This window comes from Anomalospiza imberbis, chromosome 4 (assembly GCF_031753505.1).
Source record: "Anomalospiza imberbis isolate Cuckoo-Finch-1a 21T00152 chromosome 4, ASM3175350v1, whole genome shotgun sequence".
NCBI lineage: Eukaryota > Metazoa > Chordata > Aves > Passeriformes > Viduidae > Anomalospiza > Anomalospiza imberbis.
This window is the reverse complement of record NC_089684.1, coordinates 6,868,716-6,887,249: the sequence shown is the minus strand read 5'-3', so window position 1 is coordinate 6,887,249 and position 18,534 is coordinate 6,868,716. Positions and strand designations below refer to the sequence as shown.

General features: G+C 37.0%; 1 protein-coding gene across 5 annotated transcripts in view; it reads left to right on the top strand.

Moving 5' to 3' along the window:
• TENM3 (teneurin transmembrane protein 3) overlaps positions 1-18,534 on the top strand; it is a 469,046-nt gene that overhangs the window by 102,748 nt on the left and 347,764 nt on the right. The window contains exon 1 of one of the 5 annotated variants that reach the window (XM_068187011.1): positions 16,116-16,302. The exons of the other annotated variants lie outside the window; for them this stretch is intronic. The gene's annotated coding sequence lies outside the window, so the exon portion shown is untranslated. Of the gene's footprint in view, positions 1-16,115; positions 16,303-18,534 lie in introns of those variants that run through there. 5 annotated transcript variants of the gene reach the window in all.

Genomic DNA, 18,534 nt, shown 5'->3' with positions numbered 1-18,534 from the left:
CTGCTGACAGCACGGCTATGATAGAACAGGCCGCATCCACCATTGACTTTTTCCTTTCAGTGTCACCTTGGGACATCATGTCTGGTTTCCAAGTGATCATAATTTTATAATGGTGTTTTTGTACTTAGCTTTTTTTGTCTTGTGCAGCCTACTGGCTCTTCAGGGGCTAAGCTCATGTGTTGCACAAAGTGGGTGCGAAAATGCTGTAGAAGAGGAAAAATCTCAGTCATTTTCAGGCTGCCTTTTTTTTTTTATTATTTTGAGTCAGGCTTTGTGAACACTTAAAAACTCTGCAAATTTTTATTAAATTATAATCTGGTTTTGTAAACATCTGGATTTCTTGGCAAGGATGATGAAGCAGAAAAGGTGGAGAAAAGACTGACTTCAAGGATAAAAGGAGCCTTAACTAGAGGAAACAGGTTAAGAATTATGTGTGCACTGGCAGTGTTCAAGATAGAATACTGCTCACACACAGAGCTCAGTTATCTGCAGAACAAAGGCACAGCTTACGTAACTCTCAGTACAGGAGGGACCCAGTAGTAATTTTCATGACCGCTTGTAATCTTGTAAAATTGTGAGGTATTCACAAATTCAATGCTTGGTTCTGCTTATTGAAAATCTTTGGAGTTAAATTAATAAAACAAACTTGTGTAGCAATCAGTGAATGCCTTTGTGAACTAAATGTTCCTTTTCAGGTCACGAGAATTGCCAGTTAAACTGTCAAAAGCAGTGTGCTTTAACTAAAATAATTATTTTTTTGTGCAAATCTACTTGAAGAAATAAGTAATTCATGGTAAAAGGAAAATTGGAATCTGAAAAATGTGTATTTGTACATAACCTTCCCATAAGTGCTGAACTCTGTCTTTAATGTGTATTAGTTGCTAAATCAAGTCAGATGTCTGAGGTGAGAACTGGAGAGCTGATAGCAAATATTCATAGTGGAAGCTGATAACAGCCTTAATTAAGCTGCTGCTATCTTTCCATGATAAATTTAGAACTTCTCCATAAGTCATCTGACTTTAATGCTCCATTTGCATCCAGGAGTGTTTGATTTAGATCAGTGTCTCTGTTAAGAAATCTGCAGATGTCTCTTTGATAGCCCTAGCTGTCTCTCAAGAAGAGCCTGGGAGCTTTGTTTTCCTGTGTTGTAATGTAGAGAATGACCTAAAGCTGACCTTCCAGCATTTAGCTTTTTCAAGGTTGGCATACACTGAGAAATACTTATTTCTTTAACGACTAATGCTTTCTTGTACCATTTCTTGAACCTAGAATTCCTTAATCTTTTTGTTACTGTACTTGCTTAATTCGAAGAAGCTTTACCATGAAAAGTGGATAAAAGGATAATTTTAGAATAATTACAGAAGCTTGAGTGGGCACGGTCCAAGACAGTTCTATTCATGTAGTGTTAATTGCAATTAAATAGAAAGGTTCTAAGGTAACAAATGATGTTGTGAGTTTTTAGGGTAACAATTTAGTATTATGCCATCAGATTGTTTGGATGAATTTGTTGTCTGTGCCGATTTTCCTTTCAGTAGTTGTACACATTGTAAGCACCTTAGTCATCAATGACTGAACTGTCCGAGACACTTCTTTTTATTTTAATTATTTTCAGGGCAGGGAAGAATAACTTGATTTGAAACTTAATACTTGTATTAGAATTTTTTGATCAAAAAATAAAATGTGAACTTTTTTTCCCATCTAGAAATTCTGCCATTATTTGTGAGCCAGACATTTTAACAGGATTCTTCTTTACAGTTAGAAAAAAAATCATGGGAGAGTCCAGTGCTAGTTCCTTACAGAGAGTGAGTGCGCACTAGTCAGAAATGGTAATTCTTACAGTTGTCTAAACGTGAGATAAAGTAGATCATTAAGTTGATGTAAATTATAGAAGTCATCTGCATGTTTTTCTAGAAGTCCAGTATTCACTATTTTGTGTGAAAACAAAGAAAACAAGAGTTATTTCACCAGAACCTGAGAAGTGGTGTGAGAAAAAGGAGCTCTGCATGAGAGATGTAGAGGTTCTGATGCATATGAGCACTTAGAACAGGCAAAAGAGTGTGTTCTGCTGTATTCCTTCTGCCTGTACTTGTATGTGCTAGCATTTTTTCCTAGCTCTTCTCTACTTCTCACTTTCTCCTTTTTTTGAAACATGGTATGCATCTGGATGATTTTTTAGAATTTTTTTAAGAGGACCTTGAAATTTAATTTGAATTTAGTTATTTTCCTGCATATGCACACTTATACATCTGTTACTCTGTGATGCTGCTAATTCATCAGTATTTCATAACTTCTGAGGTGTTAGGATTTCTTGGTGTCATACCTTGGGGGCAGGAAGCAGACACTGTCAAGAGATATTAGCCAATGTGCATAACTGTGATGTGCTTAAAGTTACCAAAGTTGCTCCTTGGGCAATTGCCATTTGTGAGAAACTGATGGGAGAATATAATATTGGTAGTTTTCTTATCTATCAGTCACTAAGACAGTGGCCAGTTGAGTGGAATTTATACCTGGAATAATAAATTTTTGAAATTACATCTGTAGTAATTTAGTTAGATAGTTATAAATGTTTACATTTTTTTTACAGTTTTATATATACGTATAGCTATATTGATTGTTGGCATATGTAGTCAATTAGCTAATAATCTGTCACAAAAGTAGCTGAAAAATACTTTTCCAAAAAACTAAGAAGATAGTGTTTACACTTCTGTAGTCTATAATTACTCTGTTGTATTTGTCTGCTTGTAATCAGATTAGTTGGATTTTAAGGAAATTGAAACCAGAATTGTAGATGCTTTTTTGTGCCGGGATATGTTACTCTGAGGTACTAGGAATGTTTCTGAACAAAATAAATATTCTGCAGGGGTAGTTCTGCATATCAGCAGGTGTAGGAGCATCAAGCTGGCAATTGCAGATCCAGAACACACATGGGGCTTACATTATCTGAAGAGATTCTCTGCTTTCTGATTAGAAAGTTGACACATGTAAGAAACTCCTACAGATGAGTGGGTATCAGTTTTGCTTTGTTGCCTCACTCCCCTCAGTTTACATACTGCCCTCTTTGCTGCAGTATTTGCAAAACACTTCACTGTAGTAGCTGTTTCCAGAGTGCTGCTGAGTACAGAAGCAGATGGCAGCTCAGTCATTTATCCATCTTGCACTATTTATTTCTATTATTTCTCTGGAAATAAATTAATTGATGTTAAGCTGTTGCTTCCTATCTCCTGCTTCTCCTGTTTGCTCACTTTTTTTATTTTTTAAGAAGAGAAGATAGAAAGCATGTCTGGTTTCTGTTGATGGTTTTCTTTTGTCCTTCTAGTCACGAATATGTCAGTGCTGTAATGAGAGGTCTTTGAAAAGCTGTGGAAGGTGATGTACAAAAAGACTAAAAATTAACTGAGACAAGTTAGTTTCTTCTGTTTCTAGAAGCACACATGTCAAGATAATGATAAGAGTATGTCTAAAATACAAATTAGGGTTGAAGTTTGGTGTGGGTTTTCTGGGGGCATAGGGAGACGTCACCAGTCTAACTTCCTTCCATTTTGTGTCCTTTTGGACAGTGTGGGTTTTTAAAGACTTCTGATGACTCCTCATATGAAATAAACAGCTACTTTTCTCTCCAGCAGAAACGGTGCCAGGTGGATTTGGCACTGCCTGGAGAACTCTGCTTACAAAGGTAACTATCAACAATTCATTGCCGACATGGAAGGTTGTGTCAAGTTAGGTCTTGTATGGTGACCTCAAACTCCAATGAATCTTTTTTTATTAGTTTGTTTTTATGAGATCATGGAAAAGACTGTAAGGTTTTTTTTTTGTAATTAGTTGTCAGTCCTTTAGAATATGGTCAGAATGAAATAATTTTAACAAAATCAATTGACAGTCTGTTAAAAGAGAAGACTTTGCTCTTCAGAAGACACTTATTTGAAGTACTAGACCATCATTCTGTGTGGACACATTTAATTTCAATCACTGCTGATGGGCTGGAGGAGTGAACTAAATAAAACCAGGGTGGTAAGCATGCAATCACCATGACCGTCATTTCACTGAAGAAAAATGTGTAAGGTTAGAGTAGATGCCATTGCCTTAAAGCTGAGGGAGAGGGGTTAAAAAATGTAAGCAACCCCAGGGCTGAGCTGAAGTTTATTTTGCAAGATCTATAAGCTAATCAGTACTGCAAAGACTTGAGCTACAGTTGTGTGTCCTCTGTTGGAGGACTCTGCTTTCTTTAAGGAATAATATGATCACACAAGAGCTATATGGGTAGACTTAATTTATATGGATTTTGAAGTGTGGAGAAGATGGTGGGGAAGAGAGGCCAATAAAATGGGTTCCTGCCCTCACCTATCAGTTTGCATGATGGTCATACATTCCCCTCAAACAAGTTTGTGGAAAAGGTGCAGTGAGTGGGAGAGTCAGGAAAGAGTGTTGATCCATTGGTTTAAACGGTCTCTGCAATCTTCTGGGTATCTCTGATTTCAGCTAGCGCACTGCCTTACATTGGTGCTTCCTGCTGTTTGGAATGCTTAGCTGGTGGTGCTACAGAGGAAGGCAAAGCTGACAATTAGCTGAGCTGTTACTCAGATGTCTGCATGGTGCTCCAGTTCCCAGACAGATGCAGTAATCTGGGGTAAGGAAAACACATTTTCTGAAAGGTGGCTTCCTATTTTGTTTGGGTGCTGCAAACAGTGTGAATTTCACCATGGGTTTATGTGAATGGGACTACATTTTATTACTTTTTTTCTCTGTCTTTCTTCAAACCCAAATCCTGGTCTGGAAAAGGAAAGGGCGCAATCCTGGACTGGTTGCCCATAGCACAGTAAATGGTGAGGAACAGGGTGGTACCGTGCGATTTGTGTATGCCTCAGGGAAACTGAGATTCTTTCTTGGATCTGATATGCAAAGAACTGTGAATCCCAGAACAATATTACTCATAAATTGATCTACATTAATTTCCATATTGTGTAGCACATGTAAGTGAAAATCTTGGAAATACGTTTGCTAAATCATGTGGTAAATGGTCTTGTTGATGACTGCAGAGTTGCTCTGGGGTTGGAGCTATTAAGCCCTTATTATGGGAATCCAACAGGGCAAATTAAGAGAAACCTGTGTGTGTGCTTGTTATTTTAGGACTTTTATGCTTTCTTCTGAGAGACCTCATGTAGGACCCCATGACCTAAAAAGACTTGATATCTTTTAGTCAGAGGTTAAGTTTTGAAATCTCAGTTATTGATCTATAAACAATGGAATACCTTCAAGGGAGGGTTTAGTGTTGTTATTCTTTAATGCTAAAAAGCTGAATAATGCTATAGTAATACCTGTAAAATAGCTTTTTAACATTCTGCCTAGTTGTGTGTGGTGTTTTCAGTTATAACTGCATCTTTTCGTGAATTCGGGGGGACAATTTATGTTTCATTGTAACTGCCCTGTTAATGTATCACACTGAGGTTTCTTATTTGGGGTTTCTTATTTGTTTGTAGCACCACTGTAAGCATTCTATAATTTGGGAGTGTTCAGATGCTATACATGAGTGTTCCTTGGAAATACTATTCTAAGTACATAAAACCATTGTGCATGGTAGAATTTGCCATTATAATAAATTCTATCATAAAAGAACTAATGCATGGTATTATTTTACAGGTTTTAACTTTTACATTTCAAGGCTTAAATGTACAATCCATTTAAAACAAGTATTGCTCCTGTTTATAATGCTTGCTAGATACCTCCCCAGATGCAGAATTTTAGAGATTTAAAAATTTTTAGTGCCTGTATATGATTGTATCCTCTTACACAAATTTCAAATTTTACTTTGGATCAGGTGAATCATCACTCTCACTATTTCTTTTTCTAACTTCACTCAGCTTTCTCTGGAATATTACCAATCTGAAAAACTGTCATAGTCTTCTAATGCCATTTTTGCCAGGATCATAAGTGCTTTGAGTAACATTCGTGAGCAGCATTACTGACAGAGCTTGAGTTCCATCTGAATCAGTTTAGTCTTTTGATGGCATAATTATTTTGCCAGCCGTCACTCTTGTAGCAGTGGAACTCCCCTTTGAGGAAAATGAGGTCATTCATCTTTTGTAAGATTCATACATGAGCTTTATCACTATAGTAATAAAATTCATTGCTTGGTTGGTAACCACAAAGGACTCATAAGACTGGAAATTGTAACCGCACTTACATACATTGCCATGTGCACAGTTAGGTTGCTGTTAGAATAAGCACATCATAATGCACCTGTAAATAAAGAGAGTGTGTGTGTTTTGGATTAATTTATGGAATGTTGGACAGTTTGAACAAAATGGCAAAAATACCTGAAACAGTACTTTGTCCTTCCTGCATTATCTCAGATTCCTTTGGTGAGGTTGATGAACTTTTTTTTTTTTTTTTTTTTACTTATTATATGCATTTACAGCTAATATTCTAGGACCCTGTGTTGTCTTTAAATAGCATTTTCCCACCATCCTTGCCAGTTTGTTTATAAGGCTCTGTTTTCTGCAATTTGCACAGGCAGTGCATAGATGTCTTCTCTGTAAACTGTATTCTAACTATATATATTCACTAGTGTTCACTATGGTTTTTCACTTTCATCTTTGTGTTTCATTTGAAATATTATTAAAATTATCCAAAATTATGCTTACCTATGGTTACAGAAGGATTTAATAATTACAGCATGTAGTATAGGGTCTGACTGACTGCATTGCCATTCAGGAATTATTTTCATTCAGTGAAATTTTGGGAAGTTTCTAACCCTGTGAATCAATGTGCTGGGCTGAGAACTGTGGTAGCTTTGCTTTGGTGCATCTGCTTGCGTTGCTACTGTGAATAATTGTCGTGGAGCACAGGGGAGAGGCGCAGAGCTCGGGCAGTGGTACTGCTTTACCTGCAGCTGCCAGCCTGCCCAGACCTGTCTGCTACACAAACCACAACGTCCTCATGACTGCAAATCACACTGCCTGTAAAGCCTGACAGTGCAGGCGGATAAAAAGAATAACTGAACTCTAAAAAAGGTGTGTTTAGGCTTTTTTTTCAGGCTTTTTTTTTCCTGTGGTGCCAAGCACTTTCAGTTTGTATTTAAGGAAAAGGGTTCATAATATTTTGGAGGTGGCATGCAACAGCATGCAGGGATGCCTGGTAACAGCAGTATAGAACTTTCCACTTCAGAGGACACCTGAAAGGAATTTCAAAGGCAGTAATAGAAAGGATGAGCGAATGGGCTGGAGCAGAAAAATTCCCTTTGTTGTGTGAGTACATAAAAAGTACTTTTAAAATGAAGATTGTTAATGAATCCATTCTTGTTAATGTATCACACTGAGGTTCTGCTAGGCTCATCTTTTTTTAAAAAATCAAGGCAGTTGAACACATGCATCCAATGTGCATTGAATGCTAAAGCGAATTCAAGTCATGGACTGCTCTTCTTAATGAAGAAAGTGCTGGTGGTGGGAGGCATAAAAGACAATGCTTTTAATGAAATTAAGTTTGCACACAGTCCCAAGCATGCTGATATCTCTAGGTGATACCCATCTCCTTAATTCCAAGATTTCTATTCTTTTAAGAGCTATAGGTATCTAAAGAGAAAAAGTAAAATTAATTTTGTACACTTTCATTTTTAACTGTTGGTTTTCCATCTCTTTCCCTCTTGGATAGACAATGATTTTTCAGGAGCCTGTTACCCTTCTAAGTGGATCTTCTACTAAAGGTTTTTAAAGCATCCCTGGGATCCTAATAAGTAATGCAAAAAGGAGAAAGCTTGTATTTCTGCAGACTACAGCTGCAGTATATTTCAGAATATTGTGTAACAAACCACTGCAAGCTATTCTGTACAAATGATGAAACTGGATAAAATACCATATGGTGCTGCACAGTACTTCAAAGAATTATTTCAATATTATGAATGGGCTAAAATATCTCATGCAGATTTATTCAGTCTAATTGGGACTTCACAGTTGTACTGTTGTAAAGGAGAATATCTGTGCGAGCTAAGTTGTGGGCAGGGGAGGTGTAATCAGACTATAGTACAATATAAACTAGATGAGAATTAACTTTTCCTAAAATGCATAGCAAACATGATCATCTAGCTTGCTGTTAGCAGCAGCACAGTAGGTTTTATGGTGCCTTTGTAATTTGGATACTCTGATTTGGAGTCTAATTGGATTCCTGGGCAACACTGAATTCTTAAGAACACAACATTCTTAAGTTGTGTAAAGACTATTTGAAATAATGGGATTGACATTAACCTTTTAAAGTTTCTTTTTTAAAAATCTGTTTGAAAAGATTAAAAATAAGCTGTGCAGAAGAAGCTTAGAGATTTCAGGAAAAACTACTCTTGTGTCGTAGACTATAGGCATTGATTCTGATTGGCTCTGTAATGGATAAAATAAATTTGTTTAGGTTTTTTTTTTCCTGATGTCCAACTACAAGTGTAAACCAAGGGGCTAAAAAACATGAAATTCAACTTGAAAAAAACAACTGGCTTGAAGTTCAGCCAAAAAAAAAGTCATTTAGGAATTCAGTAAATACTTACAAAAAACTAAAACTCTGGGACACACAGTATAATCAATGATTTTGTGTTTCAGGGAGGAGGTGCTGATATAAATGCGCTGAGTACTTCTATTTCTGAAAAAAAAAGAGGTGTATTTATCTTTTTTTTAAACTATAACTCACGTTTGTGAGGTTGGTATTCTGTTGTTGTTTAAGCAAAAGGTAAGGCAGGAGCACACTCTTTTCTTGTGTCCTTGTCAGTGCTTATATAAAACAAATCAAGGCTGGTTCAGGATGCTGTGCAGAGCAAATATTAATCTTAAGCTGTTCTTATTTCCTTCAGTATTGTTACTTCTTTCTGAAGTAACAATAAGTTTCTTTCTGAAACTGGGCACCTTGCAATCATTACAATGCCAGTGCAAAGGAGGAATTCTGTGGACATGGCAAAGGGGATGGACAGAAGTAGTAGCGACTTTGATTTTAATTGTTACAAAATTCATTAACTTCATTAGACTCTGTGATACTTGTAAGTCTCATCAATGTGTGGCTGAAAGGATGTTGTCATGTGTCAAGTAATCTCATGTCTTCTGCACATTGATTTTGTTTGCTGCAAAGCTGTGGAAAGTGTACAAATGTTGGGCTGAAAACGCGAGAGGAAATAAAACTCACAAGTGATGGGGTGCAAAACTTTTACCTGGCATAGGCCTAATAATTATGTCAATGTTTGCCTTTTAAAAAATTATTCTTAAAAGGAACATCTTTCACAACGGAATAGCTGCTGGCTAGACTGGTTTTCCACATTTGAACTCAAAAGCAATTAATCATCTTTTAAGAGGTTTAGAAGACGTTTGTGAGTCTGATCTACAGGTTGTCCTGTAAAGTGAACTAAGTATTCTAATGGGAGCAGTATTTCCCAAAGCACTGGGAAATACCTGGAGAAAGGAGAAATATGTTCAACATTGTCTCAAGGGAACTGAGAGATTCCCTTAGGACAAGAAAAAGCTATATTAAGATAAGCTTGGATATGCAAAATACCTTTGGTTTGAGCAGTTTGTTCTTGCTATTGAGGAAACTGAGGCAGGGGAATGTGCCTTTACAGTTTTGTTTGCATGTGCATATATTTGTTTTAACATTATCTGAAGTAAAAACCCTAATCTGGAATTACTGTGCTATCCTTTTCACTCATTTTCCTCATGGTTTGACTGATTAATCTAGAATGCCGTCAAGTTTTGGAGCCCTGTGAAGCACTGCACACCGTGAACAGGATTTTATGAAGTCCGGCTCCTGCTAGGAGGCTTAATCATCTCTGCTGCAATGCCTAATTTAGGGGGAGAATGGGGATGTTTGGCAGTGTGGACAAGGAGAGGGACTGTGCCAAAGTCTCTTCAGAGCCTTGAGCTCCTGGGACCTGCAGTTCTTTCTTGTTAACCCTGTCAAAATAGTGCATCTCTATTAGTTCACTGAAAGATATTCCATCTGACTTTTGACCAGTAATCACCTTTTCAGGGTAGTATATAATTTTAATTTTTTTCTTGTTTGGGAAACTCATAATTCAGATAATGAATGTATATTTTGTAGTTCTATCAGCTCTTGTTAGTGTCTCATTAAGGGATTTTCCAGTGTGTGGTATAGTAAATTAGGGAATAATTGCAGTCGTAGGGGTATTCCTCAGGTCATCTAGTTCAGCCCCTTGCTCAAAGCAGGGCTTCCTTCAAAGTGGAGTCAGGTGGTTGAGGGTGTTTTTAAGTCAAACTCAAAAAATCCCCAAGGATGAAAATTTCAGAGCCTCTCTTGGCAGGCAGTTCCAGCCCTTAACCATTCTCATTACGAAGCTGTGAGGATGCTGGCTTGGGCGTCTCATTTTTTACTTCTGGGTAAGATGCAGATGAATTGAACATACGAAGCCTGTTTGTTTTTGATCAGGGGCTTTTAACTGATGCCCTCTAAGAATACTGAATTGCTTTCAAATCAGTGTTAGGATTTTACTTGTTGGTATCTGTTTAGATATACTGGAGCTGCAAGGGATTGTTTTGTAACTCATGAGATGTTGAGTTCTGTTACCTTATAACACAGTTTACATACATTTGCATTTCGTTTCTCCAGTGTGTAATGGGAGGCAGCATTCTTGGCTGAGATGAGGAGCATGCATCTCTCTGGTTTTTGCACCTATCTCTATAAAGGGCTATTATTTTCAGCTGTCTTCAGGAAAAAAAACGACTGTTGTACTATGTGCATCAAGCTGCATAGCTTGAGAATTGTGTTATTCATAAGAGAACATATACTCTATAGAATATAGGGTCTGAAAGTAGTAGATAATCTAGTTAAAACATGAAATTGCTGTTATGTGTGTTCTTGAAGGGAAAATAAAAGGGAGAAGGTGTAGGGTTTTTCTCATGTAACCTTCTAGCTAATCAGGAGCTTCTAAAATTGCATAGGTCATTGAAGATAAAGTTATCCAAAAGGTTATACCACTTTTCATGTCTCTGGAAATTATTTTTCTTTCTGTATGAACACTGCTATCTTTTGAAGAAAGGGACTTGACTGCAGTGCTAATGAAGTGTAAAGAACTAAAGCTGTCACTGCTGCAAATGGTATTTTCAGGAACAAGAAGTTAGTTTACTTGATACCTCATAGCAAATGTCTTCAAAAGTCTAAGGTGCTGTCTGTGTGGATTACGATGAAAGCGTTGAGAGAGGAGGTGTTTATGTAGTCTGTCTGGTATGTCTTTTCCAAAATATATCATGGGGTACGTACTTCGGGAACATATTTTTAAAGCAAAACCAGTGTGTTAAGTACACTTCCCTGACCTAGGGGAACTTGCAACTTGTGAATTACACCAGTCATTCCAAACATGTGTCAGAAAAACCCATCCATGTACTGTGCTCTGCAAGTTTTGACCAATTGACTGAGAAACTGTTTTAAACATATTGTAAGAAATATTCTAACATTACTGGTACTAATTTTATATATGTTTAGAGAAAATTTTGTGGTGTATTTTTCTAAGACTTCTTTTTTTTAATATCCTGTAGTACCTGTTCATACTAGAAGTAGGATTTAAGTCTTCTCTGTAATATAAACCTAGAATTTGGAATGGATTGTGGTATAGTGAAATATTACGGCACTTCTGTTCACCTAAGGTTATCTTGGTAGATCACTGGATCACCATTGCATGGGACAAAGTAAAGAACAGCTATGTACCTGGTATGCTTAGATTTTTTTTTTTTTTTTTTTGGTTGGTCTCTGATCCTGTTAAAGCCACTTGAACTCAAAGTGCTTGAACTGAATTGCCAAGCATGGATCTTGCCTTAGAGAATGGGAGCACAGCCCCTATTCTGAGTTTCAGTAATCTCTTGTCAAGAGACCAGGGTTAAGACTCTATTAGGTAGGAATCAGGCATTTGGACTTTTGAGAATCCCTGGATACACCCTTCTGATAACTGCAGGACCTTGTGTGTTTGTAACAGTCCTGCTGCTAATCGTCTATTGATTCTTATTTTTTTGGGAAGTACGTGAGTATCTGTCTGTTCATACACAGTGTTAAAAGGAAATCTAGCACATGAAGGACTCCAACCAACTATGTGAGTCCAGGCTGAGAAAGGTGGAGTATGGACTGTTAACAAAACCAGTTGACGACTTTAAGATTTAGGTGTATGAAAAAATTTTCCTTTAGATAGTCTTAGAAAGTACACTATTACCTAAGCTTTTACTAAATACTTTATTTCTATTCAGCTTTTCAGATTAAATTCTTTTTCCTGATAATACAATATTTGAATCTGAAAGGATATGCAAGTAAAACCTCAATTTATGGATAGTTTTGGTTTTATAATGATGTTTCTTGAAAATATGAGTAGGTGTGCCGATCCTGCATCTGAGACTCTTCAATATTCATCGTCCTTACTTAGTCATCTAAAGCTAGGGAAGATACTTTGCAGTTGTATTCACAGTCATTTGTTATCAGTTGTTAAAATGCTGCATAGTCATTTGTTATAGGGTTAAAATCTTGTTTGGCCATTTGTTCTAGAGAGTTAAAATATTGACTGCAATGTAAGAAATTGAACTCTGCTTGGATTATTAATATCCCCCCTGAGTGATGTCTCAAGTGAGAGCATTGTCACTTAAAAGTAGTGGGCTGCTTTAGCAACATCTACTTGTCGTGAACTCATATCCACAATAGAATTGCATATAATGGATAACATCAGAAATTTGGGTGGGGAATTAATAGCTATAATTTACTTTCTGGTTATGCTGCCTTTTCTTTCTGAGAAAATACATGTGCTTTGATATTTATTGTGGATACACATTCTCAAGCAGCAATTAATTTATGTTTTCTTTTTGTGTGTAAAAAGTAATAAATTTAGTGGAGATTCACTTGGCAGTGTGGGAGGAAGAAAGCGGAGTTCTAGTTCTGCATTTGCTTCACCTTACCCCATGTCCTTGCCACCTGCTCTTCAGCCATGGCATTGAGAGCTTGCCCTCCAGTTTGCTGCTGTGACTTCTCCATAGCTCCAGCCCTGGGTGGTGGCTGAGCTCTGCACATCACATCCCACTTTCCATCTCCTCAGTCAAATACCTCTGTTTCCTTGTCTTCAAAATATCTTACGGCTTAACAGTTCAATAAATCAATCACTGGAGTATCCAGTACCCCAGTACAAGATCAAAATACAATCTGAGTCGATAGCAATTCACTCCTCTGGGTTTGGGGTTTTTTTTTACTTCCCAGAAGCAGTTTTATCTTGACATGTGTGTCTCTTATGCATACCATTCTGACATGGTGCAGGACAGAGTTGTCTTTCTTGCACGTGCCTAAGCTCACTCTCTGGCCAGTTTGGCAGATGTAGCAGTTGTTTTTGTTGAAGTCAAGTTTGTACCATTAGAAAATAGAGCAGTACTCCTCTCTGCTGCCACAGTTCAGAGAATCACTGCCTTGTTAGCCTAGTAAACATTTTTAGTTTGAGTGCTGGCAGCCTATTGTGTCAACCATTGGCAGAGGTAAATTTCCCTCTGTATTAATGCAGCAGGAAAATGGCCAAGCAGGTATTTTCTGCATTCTTTTTTACTGCCACCGGCAACGGCTACAAACTGAGCCTTTCGGGTGTGATTCTGTGGAGTTGGTCTTAGAATTTCTGAAGTGATCAGAAGTTATGAATTCTAAAAACAAATACTTAGATAGACTGAATAAGAGGTATTGTAACAAATTTAAAAATATTTTTTCTGAAAAAGTATAGAATTGATGACAGCAAACTGTTTTATGACTTTACTGTACACCGTATGGTTAACGCTAGTCAGATTCTCTGGCTGAACATACCCATTTTATCTTCTTCTCTTGGGACATTCCCTTTTCCTTATGTATTATAGGGCATGTGGCTTTACTGTTTAGGGAAAGAGCCTGTTTTAAAATTTTGCAGATGGAATTTGAATTGGCATAGTCCAGAAGGTTTGGTTTGTTATTGGGGTGTTGGGATTTTTGGTTTGTTTGTGGTTTTTTGTTTCATTTTTGTTTTTGCATTTTCCCCCTTGTCCTTCCCCCCACACTTATTTATCTCTTTGTGCCTGTGTCTAATTGAAAAATATTGTGCAATCATTTACTGAAGTCATTAATTTCCATTTCTGTGAATCACTAAGTTCCCTTATTTGTTTCATATACTATATGGCATAATTACAGAATTGATCCAGGACAAAAAAAAAAGGAAATGCCTTTGCTTTTGGACACTTCCTTTAAATTTTCAGTCACTGATGTAAAGATTGGCATTAGTGGTCAAGTTGAATAGACTTGGAGGAGACCTCCTAAGAAATGAAACCTCTCCTAGACTGAAAACCACCTTAAAATCACTATCTTGTTTCTGTTATTTATGTATACGTTTTTATGACAGCATTAATTTAAAATTTCATAAATCCTATATGTAATAAATGTAGATATCAAAATCAAATAAAATAGACACACAAAGTTTAGGGAGTGAGAAAATGAGAGAGTGATGCTGGCAGATACAATCTTGCTACTGTTATCCCATAGTATTAGTCATGGACTCTGTAGCAAAAATAAAGATTGCATCAAAATGCATGAAATTCAAAGAATATTTCTCGGTTTATGTATTAATATTTAGCTTTAAATGGGAAATCTCACCATCATACACATTTAATTCCATAACTTTTTAATGGTCACCTTGCAGCATGGGTAATGTAGTTTTTCATTGTGGGTTTTGGACTCTTAATTCCTCTCCATTGCAGGAGAGTCTGCCCTACAAACTGCAGAAATATTTAACAAACACCTGGTAAAGGATGACAGGTTTAGATTCAGGAGACAGATGTGTTTGAGAGATCTGGTTGAGTCTGCTCCTTATTTCAGTGGTTTGGATGACCTCTGTTACTTGAAGGGCTCCAAAACTGGATTGGCAGCGCCATATGCCAAGCTGAGTGGCTGTTGCCTCAAAGAAAATCCTGATTGCTGCAGGTGTTAACCCCTAGATGCAAAGAAGGTTGCTCTTTCCAGTGGTGCAGACTTCATACTTGTGTTTTAAAAAGCATAATCTCTCTCCTGTCCCTGCAGCTGTGTTATTACACTGTTAATTGATTTAGGATCCTGGACTGTATCTTTAAGGTGTACTGATCGTGCTTGCATAATATGACAGAATTTTACTGACCAAGGCATAAAAAAAGGCAAGGTTTCTGACAGGTTATATGGAAATTAGCTCTGAAACACCTGATCTGAAGAAAAAAAAAGATATTTCTGTAGCTTGAGAGACTTATCCATTCAGAGTTTCAAAGTCAATCTTAGCCCAGTGGATCTATCTTTAAAAGGTTGCTATTTTAATTTACTGTGACATCTGGTGGGCCACCAACACCCCAGGTATTCCTCTGGTATGCTGTTCCACTTTGTTCTGTCACTGCAGGAGCAGATTCTAGCCCTCAAATTGGCAGAGGATCACCTTCAGGAACAAATGGGAGTCGTGTACAGCTGAAATAATGGCTTCTGTGTCACTTACACTATTACCTTTGGTTTTGACATTTACCTGGTGGGGAAAATATGCTTAAATAGTCTTCCCTGCCATAAAATATTTGGTTTTCTGCCACAAGTTAAAAGTCATTGATAAGGAATAAGTGTCTTAGTTCTAGCCATCTGAACCTCTTGTTGCTATTGGTCTGATGGTGTAATAACTCTGGCAAGTTCTGTGAGCTGGTAAAAATTGTGAATGTCCCTTTATGTGAAGACTTTTCAGTTTATTGTGAAAGATCTAGGAACAAGATCATGTTCCATTGTTTAAACATATTTTGGTAGTACATATCACTGACAAAAATTTCAGTATGATTTTTTAGTATCGCTGCAGAGTTTCTTACTAATGTATTTGCATTCTAATAGATAGTTTTGGTTGGAAAGCTGTGGGAAAAAAAACAATATTACTCTGACTTAAGCATTTTAGAACAGCTATTTCTACCTTTTAAAAGAGGCAATTTGAGAAAACTGTAACTTTTCTAGTGCTCTTTCTCATGGGAATATGTTTAAAGATAAGTATCAAGGGTAACTAGAATATGGTGCAGAAAAAATAATCTGAGAACTGAGAATTCTGTTCTTTCTTGGCAGCATCTAAGCCAGTCTGACCAAGAGCAAGACTACTCTGACCATCTAATCCAGTCTGACCAAGAGCAAGACTACTCCCATAGCCATTGCTGTTAAACTGTTCAGGTCCTTGACAGCTGGAACATTTACTGACCCGTCTCTTCCTGGGATTGCTTCTGGGATCAAACACGGCGCTGCCATGCTGAGCATTTCCCAAACGCAGGAGGACTGAACAAGAGGCAGACTTATCTTAGGGTGACGACTAGATTGATGGTAAGCACCACAGAAGGTTCAAGCCTCATGCTAGCATAAAATCATTTGACAGATAGAAATATTTGTTTATAAATTGAAAGAGTAGGTAATAATAGTGGGTTTTTATGATTACATTACATGATATTTTGTGATTACATAGACTAATAGCTAGCAGATGGCAGAGTATACATTTTACTTGTTTACCAAGCTGATGGATGGCAATGATTGAAAAACATTTCTTTCCTTGTTGCATTACTCTAAAAGCTTGTAGTGGACAGGCAATTTACAATATGAGTCAACAATAATTTGTATCTGCTCTAGATTTTGGGGGGCATCAGTTATTCTCTTTATTTTATTTGACTTCTCTCAATGATATTTTTTTCTTAGAGGAATGGGGAAAAAATGAAATCTACTTTGAAAGCCAGGTCTTTAAAGGGATGCATGTGTGCTTATGGTCTACGTATACAAATAGTATCTATTTGTATGAAGAATAAACAGTGGGAGGTTTTCTCCACTGTTCTATTTCAATGTTTATCATATTACTTGGACATTTTGATGTAGAGAGACATGCTCTGTCTTTTGTTTAGGCACCTCAGCACAAATCTACATTGCTACATTGCATGCTACCAAGAGAGTTAAAACTATCCAGTTACAATAATAATTGCAGTGGTTTTCATCCCTTCTTTTTAATTGGTATTGACTTACTCATATTATCTATGTGTATGTTTTAGATGTATCTCCTCTTCAAGTGTTGTTTGTTTGGTTTGCTTTCTTAGGTGCAATGATTTGGGAAGTCTCCATAACTGTGCAGTTGTTTCATGAGTAGTAGACCTAAAACCTGAATTTCTTTCTAGGTTCATTCCCTTTGTATTTTAGTCCCCACTGTCAGGTGCCCTAGCTCCCTGCCGTGTTCCTCAAACGTGCCATTCAGTTTAGTCTCTCTCAATGGTTTTTGGGTGTGTTAGGAATGTCATGCTTGTGGTTTCAACAAATAGAGCATGAATTTTGATTAGTAGTAGATCACCTTTTCTTCGAGGGAAAAGGGGCAAAGCTGTGGTTGCTCTTCCTTTAAGAGTCACTGTTGGGACCTATTTTTTCTGTAAGGTTTCTAACTTCTGTGAAATTCATATCTGAGACATCTAGTATCTTGCAAAATTTGATAGGACTTGGACAACATGCTTTAAATTTTATGATTTTGTGTTTAGTCATCTCATAATAAAATTTTCTATCTGGAAAAATCAAGCTAAAACACTCAGATGGAGCCAGAATGTAATTTCTGCTTAAAGAATCCAATAAGACCATGGATTTTTCCCCCTTGGTAAAAGAGGAAAGGAAATCATTGCAAGAATTACTGTGACTGGACAGGATAAAACATAACTTGAGATACAATTTTCAAATAACAAAACTTGCCTTTCAGCCAGAGGACACTTCATAATGTATATGCCTATTTGTAACAGAAATATTGAATCTGTTTAAAACTGTCCCTTGAGTTCCCTCTATGAATTTACACACATGATAAGACCTGAAAATACATTATTAGTACTGTGTTCAGTTTTATATCAATCATGGATAGATCCATTAAGCCTCTGTAATTCTGCATTATAACTACTGTCTCTCAAAGGGTTTTCATTACTCCAAACTGCTAGTGGCCTTTCAGCAGGAGGAAGCCTACGATATTGCCTAATCTTGTGTAATGTGGGGGGAAAAATATATTCAGATAGTTGCTGCTTTAGTGAGCTTGTTTGTCATGGGCCCTATTCCCGAGGTACACTTTTTTCCTGGGCAGTAAATGATCCATTTTTTATTTCCTTCATCTTCTGCTTTTCACCACTACATTCGTATTTTTGTGGCAAATATATATGTATATATGTGTCAACAATTACTGTCTTGTTCAGCTTCCCTACCCTTGACTGAATTTTTAGTTTGCATTCTCCACAAAATCCAAGTTTCAGACCTGTATGATAATGTGACATTTTCCAGCTTGTATCAGTAAAGATGAAATACCTTTGGTAGTGATGCCTAACTTTGGTTGCAGAGGAGAATGAGAAATAAACAGTAGAAATCTAGCTACCAAGGCTTCAAATTGATTTTTGTATGGACACCTGACTTATGTACTGAATGTTGCTGGTAAATGCTTCAGGTCACCAGTACAGGTGAAGAGCAGGAGTACTCAAGAAAGAGCAATGCTTGTCTGTTTTCCGTACTTTTTTATGGTGCTCTTGCTGGGAGAAGATGAGTGCTTCAGCAAAAAGT